At 43.6% G+C, this 8475-nt stretch overlaps 1 protein-coding gene across 1 annotated transcript in view; it reads right to left on the minus strand.

The window, feature by feature from the left end:
* The window catches only part of LOC111872289, a 35555-nt gene extending 27817 nt beyond the window's left edge, over positions 1-7738 (minus strand). Inside the window, exon 1 of the mRNA XM_023866008.2 lies at positions 7677-7738. The gene's annotated coding sequence lies outside the window, so the exon portion shown is untranslated. The remainder of the gene's footprint in view (positions 1-7676) is intronic.
* Positions 7739-8475: the final 737 nt, after the last annotated feature.

Consider the following 8475-nt stretch of genomic DNA (forward strand, 5'->3'; position numbering starts at 1 on the left):
TTTAAGCCCAGGGACGACTTTATCCTTCATTTACTTTTAATTGGCCATTGTTTCTCTCAGTGGGTCGCAGAGTCTGGTCTTTAGGCAAAGTGGGTCAGAAAAGTTTACAATTCTTGTTCTGCAGCATTGCAGACATGACGCTTCTGCAGAAAGCTTACATATGCGAAGCCTGGTTATTTATCGCCTTAAATTTCTTAACACTATTTCTGCGATCAATCAAACGAGCATCCGTTACTGCACAGTGCGACATTCGACTTCACTCACTATCTATCTATCTGTCTGTCTGTCTGTCTGTCTGTCTATCTACAGCCCTTGTGGACCTTGGCTTCTCTTTCAGTTTCTTAATCCATACACAGTCGGTCGGACTCCTTGGACGGGGGATCAGTCTGTCGCAAGGCCGCTACCTACACACAGAACAACACAAACACAGAATAAACACACACAGACATCCATGCCCCGAGTGGGATTCGAACCCACGATCCCACGGCATGAACCGAAGGCGGTTCATGCCTTAGACCGCGCGGCCGCTGTGATCGGCCGCGATTTCATACACCGGGCTATGGAAATGCAATATTATTGGTTTATTCATATTTTTATCTTGTTTTAGGAAATGCCTAGGAAGTAACGCAGCGAAAGGGTTAAAGTCGACATCTTTATAATGGCGTAAGGTATCAGTCAATGTGTGTGAGCAGCAGCTGTGACGTGAAGTGAACATGAATGTCATATCCGAGATATGCGATGTAAAGTAGGGTGCTGCATAATCGACAGTAAACGATGGTCAGCAGCGTCAACAGGCCTAATCATCCGCACCTTTCGCTTTCCCCCTTCCGCGTATAGTTAGTCTAAACATAGGCCGCGCCATAGCTCAAGCGGTTAGTCGCTGGCTTCCCACCGCGGCGGCCCGGGTTCGTTCCCGGGTGTGGTCAAGTGGGATTTGTGGTGGACAAAGTGGCGTTGGTGCAGGATTGCTCCACAATCACCCTCATCTATTATCTGGGGCAGGTACAATGGGCCAGAAGTGGCCGCAGTACAAGGGACTTAGTCCCACCCCACTAGCAATAAAAAAAAGTCTAAACATGGCAAAGTTTGTTGCAATGTTGTCGGTTTGTCCATTATACCATTCCCATGCAACAGTCGGTATAGCGACGGGCTACAGCCTGGACGGCCGGGGTTCGATACCCGGCAGGGGAAAGAGATTTTTCTCTGCTCCACAACATCCAGACCGGCTCTGGAGACTAGCCAGTCTCCTATCCAAGGAGTACCGATGACTCGCCGGGGGTAAAGTGGTCGAGGCGTGAAGTTGACTATTGACCTTTACGTAGTACCGAGGTGAAGAATGGTGCAGCTGTACTTCCATTCGCCCATGAGTCTTCATGGCATAGAGCTTAATTAGTTAAGCACAGGGACAAATTTAATTTAGTAAGATTTGTGGTTTTCACGGCGGTGACTATGAAGAAAGCCGTCTTCTGGGATGTGGCACCGTGTAGATCTTGTGTTATCTGACGTTTCGGAGAAACGTATCTTCTCCATCTGAGGTTGACAGCACCTGCTCACGCTGGTTCTCCTCTCGTGGATTTTATTTTTTCTTCTATCCTGAATATGGAGGCGATACATTCCTCCGAAACGTCGGTTAACACAATATATATACACGGTGTCACATCCCAGAAGACGGTTTTATTCAACTTTAACTTCTACCACGCAACTAAATACAAAACTAAACTTGAAATAAGTCGAAATTATCATTAGAGCATGGATCTTACAAGGGAAATGCTACCTCTGCTCTCTCACTGTTACCCTTCTTCCGTGAAGTTGACTTCCCTGAACTGTTCAAATTCATAGCGCGCGTGTTTAGTGGAACAGTGGTCTCAGTGTCCTTTGAGGGCTATAGTTCCTAAGAGTGGGTCAGTGGAAAGTCACATCGATGGCTATGAAGAGTACTGTTTTTGGGAGGTGACGCCGTGTAGTCTGGTAGAAGTTTGCAAATGTTTCCTACCAGACTACACGGCGTCACATTCGAAAAAGATAATACTTTTCAACGGAGAGCTTACTTGTCGAAACCGTAGCTATAAATGGTAATTATTATACTATCCTGTTGAATATTCAGCTTGCATGCCTGTAGTATTGATAAATTTTGTACGGTTACAATGTAAATAACAGGTTTTTAAATGTTAATGTGAAATGGGCAATTCGGTTAGAAACTTGTCTGTTCGAATTACGACCTGAAATTGGATAGCCAATCAGAATCGTCCGCTGCAAATTGTAAAGATCGGCTGTGAACTTTTCTTTTAATTAGATACCTCTACTTTCGGTTTTGCTATGGTAACATTAAGCAATAAATATTTTTATAAGATTTTTAGAACATAATATTATCTTGGAGAGAATTTGGTGACCTTTCATTTATTCTACTACATATAGGAAATATGATTTTATTAATTCATCTGAATTTTAATTGGTTGGTAGGACTCATTACCTTTACCCAGAAGCAGTGATTTATGCTGACAAAATGGCGGCGTAGTAAATTATCTTTGGATATTCCCTGTAGAATATATATATATATTGTTGGTTTTTTAATGATATTGAAATTTCAGCGGGCCACTGAATTAATTTAAACAATTTAATCTTTAATTATAAACCGGTTGAAATAAATTCAAGTGATTGGTACTTGGGTTTCACTGGTTGTGGCAAGACATTCATTCCTAGTGGACGTACATTTTTATTGCTGACATGAGTAGTCGAGGTCGTTGAAGTGTAACGAGGTTAGTAACCTTTGCTCCTGAGGTCACCGTCACCAGTTCCATTCACTTCCTTTCATTACTACTCAGCATTTATGAATAAACTTTCCTCTCTTCACAGCATCATCATTGTAACTAATTCAGTAATGTCTTCCTAGGGCAACTGGTATTTATACTTCTTTTGGACTTCATCCATCGTCTGGTATGTAAAAGACAAAAGACCACGACGTTCAATCGACTGGTCCAGTGATTGAGGCTAGCTCTTTCTAACGGGCCCAACTGAGTAGGTTTATCCTTCCCTACCCACCTGAAGACGGAGACAGATCCAGTCTCCGAAACGTCTTGGTCTTTTGTCTTATATATACCGGACGATGGGTGAAGTCCAAAATGAGCCAAAAGAAGTACAGTATACACCATCGTCAGAATCCTTTCAGGTCTATCTGGTATTTAGTTAAGCAGCCAATAGGTTCCTGTTTGTAGCAATCCTAGCTATAGTACCGTGCAGACTATCACATCTGTTTCTGAACCTCTTTTAAGCCAACGTCATCCTTGGTGAAACACCGCATGTCCATTTCAGTGCCGATTTAGTTCTTATCTCCGCCTGCTTGCTATTGTATCTGTATCATGAAAACAAGACAAGATTTTATTTTTACTAAATTTATTTGCCGATCACAATGGCCGCGCTGTCTAAGGCATGAAATGTCTGCACCTGCTCAAATACTGGTATCATGGGTTTGAATCCCATTCTAGGCATAGATGTTTGTGTTCATTCGGTGTTCGTGTTGACCTGTGTAGGTAGCGGCCTTGCGACGAGCTGATCACCTATCCAAGGAGTGTACCGACTGTGTATAAGATATAAATTTCAAAATTAATTAATTCTGAATGAGAACAGCCCGAGAGCCTGATCCGTGCTAGTAATAGTAGTAGTAGTAGTAATAGTAGTAGTAGTAGTAGTAGTAGTAGTAGATGAATAATAAGAACAAGAGACGTATTTATTCAGTCACTGGAAAAGGCCGATAAAAGAAAGTTATCATGATGTTTTGGGCTCTTCCGACCTGTTTGAGAGAGTATGAAATGTATTTGACGCGCTTCTTTGTGAGACTTAACGTATTATTTTTTATTGCTAGTGCGGTGGGACTAAGTCCCTTGTACTGCGGCTACTTCTGGCCTATTGTACCAGCACCAGATGATAGGTGAGGGTGATTGTGGAGCAATTGGTGGAATGAAGATTGGAAGGGGAAACCGAAGTACTCAGAGAAAACCTGCCCCAGCGCCACTTTGTCCACCACAAATCCCACTTGACCAGACCCCGGATCGAACCCGGGCCGCCGCAGTAGGAAGCTAGCGACTAACCGCTTGAGCTATGGCGCGGCCTGAGACTTAACGTACTTCCGCTAGCGTACACAAAAGCCTACCATGAGATTGCAGGTTCTTTCGTCTCTTGAGTGAAACCAGTCTGATTTAACCTTCATGGCCTGTTTCTCTAAGGGCGGTCGCACACCAGCTGCGTCAAGACAACCATCAAGACATGAGACAAAAGACGCAGTCTTGCTTCATTCGTGATTGAGACTCCAGTCCGCACACCGAAGTAGCACGTGTCTACGTCTCATCACATCTTCTCTTGTTGATGACATGACGTCATGCCGATAACGTACACTGGTGCTGTTCCTCGAGTACTCATGTCTGCAGCATGATGCTGACGTCATGACTCAGACCGGTGTGCGGCGGTTTTCATAATCTCATTCGTTTCAACTGTGAAGACATCGTGTCTTGACTGTTACATGACTTGACGCATGCCGGTGTGCGGCCTACCTAAGGCAATTTTAATGTTACGTACCCAACCTGCATAATGGGGAGCTTCGTAACTTGTACTCTTCTCCAAGTATAATTAGAATGATCAAGTTAAGGAGGATGAGGTGGGCAGGGCATGTAGCACGAATGGGGAGACGAGGAATGCACATAGGATATTGGTGGGAAAGCCAGAAGAAAAGAGACCACTGGGAAGACCAAGGCGTAGGTGGGCGAACAATATTAAATTGGACCTTAGAGCGACAGAATGGGATCGCATGGATTGTTTTGATCTGGCTCATAATAGAAACCAGTGAAGGGCTCTTGTGAACACGCTAATGAACCTTCGAGTTCCGTAAAATGCTGGAAAATTCTTGAGTAGCTGCAGAATTGGCGGCTCCTCCAGATGGGCTCAGCTCCACGAGTGAGTAAGTACCCATCTACGCTAAATTTATTCAGTTCTCCCAAAATTCTTGAGTGATATTGCATGATTTTTCTTATAGTTCTCTGCTACGTATCACTCAACTCCTTCAGTTAGTACTCGCAAGTCTATTAATATTACGTGAAGGATACAAATTGTGAAGCTTATTATATTGTTAACTGTCTCCAGCCATCATTTCCTCTCCCCCCTTTTCCCTCACCATTTTGTTCTCAAACACCAGTAGCCTCAATTTATGTTCTTCTCTTAGTGCAAGACACGAAGTCTTACACTCATACAAAACAACAGATAACATTGTAGGTTTTAGTGTCGAAGAATGGTTTGCAGACAACTTTGAATGCTCTTTTATGTTACCTGAAAGAATGTCAGGTGTGATTTAAGATTGAAAGCTCTGCTGTAGTATTGTTATGAATGTGCAGGTATGTGTGATACGATAGGAACAAATAAAAACTTTCTTTGCAACTTGCTCCTGCTGCGAAAACACGGCTTAGAGCGAAGGTAATAAACAGTGCGTTTACTGCGCTAAATCCTTTTATGTAATCTTTATATCCATATCCTTAAGGGTCATTAGTTCATCTTCAATTCCATTCACAATAATCGGGTACAAACATTTTAGACCGAAGATGATTGTCTGTTGACAACAATCCAGACTTGCATGCGAGTGGTTCTCGCTTCAAATTCCGGTAGCATCACCGGCTGTCCTGGCTCATTTGTGGTTTTCTTCAGTCCCTTCAGGCAAGTGCCCGGATAGGACGTCCATCATTATAACAACTTCCTTCTAAAATCTTCCCAATTCGTCATTGATCAATTATCCTGTCATTTAGCGCTACTGACAGCAGCATACAATGTCACAATGGATTAGACCGTTTACCATAGAACGAGGAGAAAGTTTATTTTTAGTCAAGAACACCTGACGACGGAGACAGAATCCAGTCTCCGAAACGTTGTGTTTTGAAAAATAAACAGGACGGTTTTTAGACAGAGACAAGACGATGGATAATGTCAAAAAATATAATATTTATAAGAACATTTTGATTTGTCGAGAGCCTGGATAGCTCAGTCGGTATAGAGACTGGCTACGGGCTGGACGACAGAGGGGTCGGAGTTCGAGTCCCGGTAGGATCAAGAATTTTCTCTTCTCCATGACGTTCAGACCGGCTCTGGGGTGCACCCAACCTCCTATCCAATGGGTACCGGAGGCTCTTTCCCCGGAAGTAAAGAGGCAGGGGCGTGAAGCTGACCATTCCATCTAGTGCCGATGTCAAGAAAATATGGGTCTATACATCCACTCCTCCATACGCCTTCATGGCGTAGTGCTTAATTAGTTAAACACAGGGACAAATTAACCTTTTACCTTTGATCTCAAAAGTTTCCTTGCATCAACTCTTACAGTGAGATTCCTCATTAACTGTAATGTAAAGAGTAGGTTGCATTTTTATGTTTCGAATGCTGTTTATCGAATTAAACTGTGTGTTACTTATGCGTCTCTAGGAATTTGCTCGAAAATTACACACCTTAACTATTTGTACTAGCTGCTTAAAGTGGACGCTCGGTTTAAAACACGAAATTTTTTCGTCCGATTATACACTGTGACCGTGGGTTCGAATCCCACTCTAGGCATGGATGTGTGTCTGTGTTTATCTAGGTTTGTATTTTCCTGTGTAGGTAGCGGCCTTGTGACGGACTGATCCCCCGTTCAAGGAGTCCTGCCAACTGTCTATAAGACAGTTCGAGAAGTAATTCTGAATGGCAACAGGCCACAGGGCCTAATCCATCAAGGTACAAGAGAATACAAGGGATACGCTCCCGGCTATGGAGAGCTACATACAAAAGGAACAAAGCGTAGGCATACGTTCTCAAACCACGAAGACAGACGAAGTGATACGGTTCAGTAGCTTCAGTCGATTAACGGTTGCTTGAGGATGGCCTTATAGGGCCGAAACTTGTCGAAACAGTAAATAAAATGTGATTTTAATGACATTTTAGGAACTTAAATGTGATTATAATGGCATTTTAAAATAAAAGTTCATGCTGCATTAGAGACGGAAACAAGTGGACGGGTAGAAAGAGAGCACTCTCTGCTAAATTTTTTTTTGTTCATTGGCTCCACAGCCCTCATTTGAGCCTAGGCCTACCTCCATGAAACTCCGTTTCACTTCGGTTTTACTAGATCATAGACATACGGTAGGACTCCTTGGGCGGATGATCAGCTCGCCGCAAGGCCTCTATCTGTACACAAACACAGAAAAATGCACACAAGCATCCATGCCCTGAGTGGGATTCGAACTCACGATCCCGGCTTCCGAGCAAGCGAAGACAGTGCATGCCATAGACCTCTCGGCTACCGTGACCGGCCTGCTAAATAATTTGTTTTTCCTTGGCACTACAGCCCCAGTGGGCCTAGGCCTACCTCCATGAACTTCTCCGTTCACTTCGGTTTTTCTAGATCTTACACATTTGGTAGGACTCCATGGGCGGGTGATCAGCTCGTCGCAAGGCCTCTACCTGTACACAAACACAGAAAAACGCACACACACAAACTAAACATCCATGCCCTGAGTGGGATTCGAACTCACAATCCCAGTTTCCAAGCGAGCGAAGACAGTACATGCCCTATACCGCTCGGCTACCCTGACCGGCGCTAAATAATTATGTGCACTAATTAACGTAGTGGCTATATGGCCCACGTAAATTAAGTACCAAAATAGGCTTCGTACCTTGATAAAAGCTTGGAGGTGAGAACACAATCACAGGGAAGTTCTGGTACTCTCGGTGTCCGTGAAGATCCCCCGTATAATTTGTTGAATTATTCTGGAATGAAATACGCAGTTAATTATATCGTCATGTTGATGAGAGTATTAATTAAGAAGGTTTAAATAATTATCCATCTACCTATCTCTCCATCCATGGCTCTACAGTACTTTGTTGGACCTTGTCCTCTATTTCAGTTTCTTAATCTATACACAGTCGGTAGTATACCTTGGACGGGGGATCAGCCCCTCTCAAGGCCGCTACGTACACACAGTACAACACCAACAGACATCCATGCTTTATGTTGGATTCGATTTGATTGGTTATTTATCGCCTTAAATTTCTTAACCCTAAGCCTGCGATTAGTCAAACAAGATCCGTTACCGCACATTGCGACATTCGACTTCATTCACTGTCTGTCTGTCTGTCTGTCTGTCTAAGCCATTTCTGACCTTGGCCGCTTTTTTAGTTTTTTAATCTATACACAGTCTATAGGACACCTTGGACGGGGGATCAGCCCGTCGCAAGGCCTCTACCTACACTCAGAACAACACAGATACAGAATAAACGCACTCAGGCATCCATGTCTCTAGTGGGATTCGAACCCACGATCCCAGCGTTCATGCCTTAGACCGTGCGACCACTGGGATCGGAAAGCAGATGAATTCATACATAAGCTACGTCTGCACTGAGACGAAGTTGACAGAAGTGTCTGATAGAGACTGTAGTAGCCCCTGCACGAATTTAATTTGGTGTCATTGGCTG

This window comes from Cryptotermes secundus, unplaced genomic scaffold (assembly GCF_002891405.2).
Source record: "Cryptotermes secundus unplaced genomic scaffold, Csec_1.0 scaffold44, whole genome shotgun sequence".
Classification (NCBI taxonomy): domain Eukaryota; kingdom Metazoa; phylum Arthropoda; class Insecta; order Blattodea; family Kalotermitidae; genus Cryptotermes; species Cryptotermes secundus.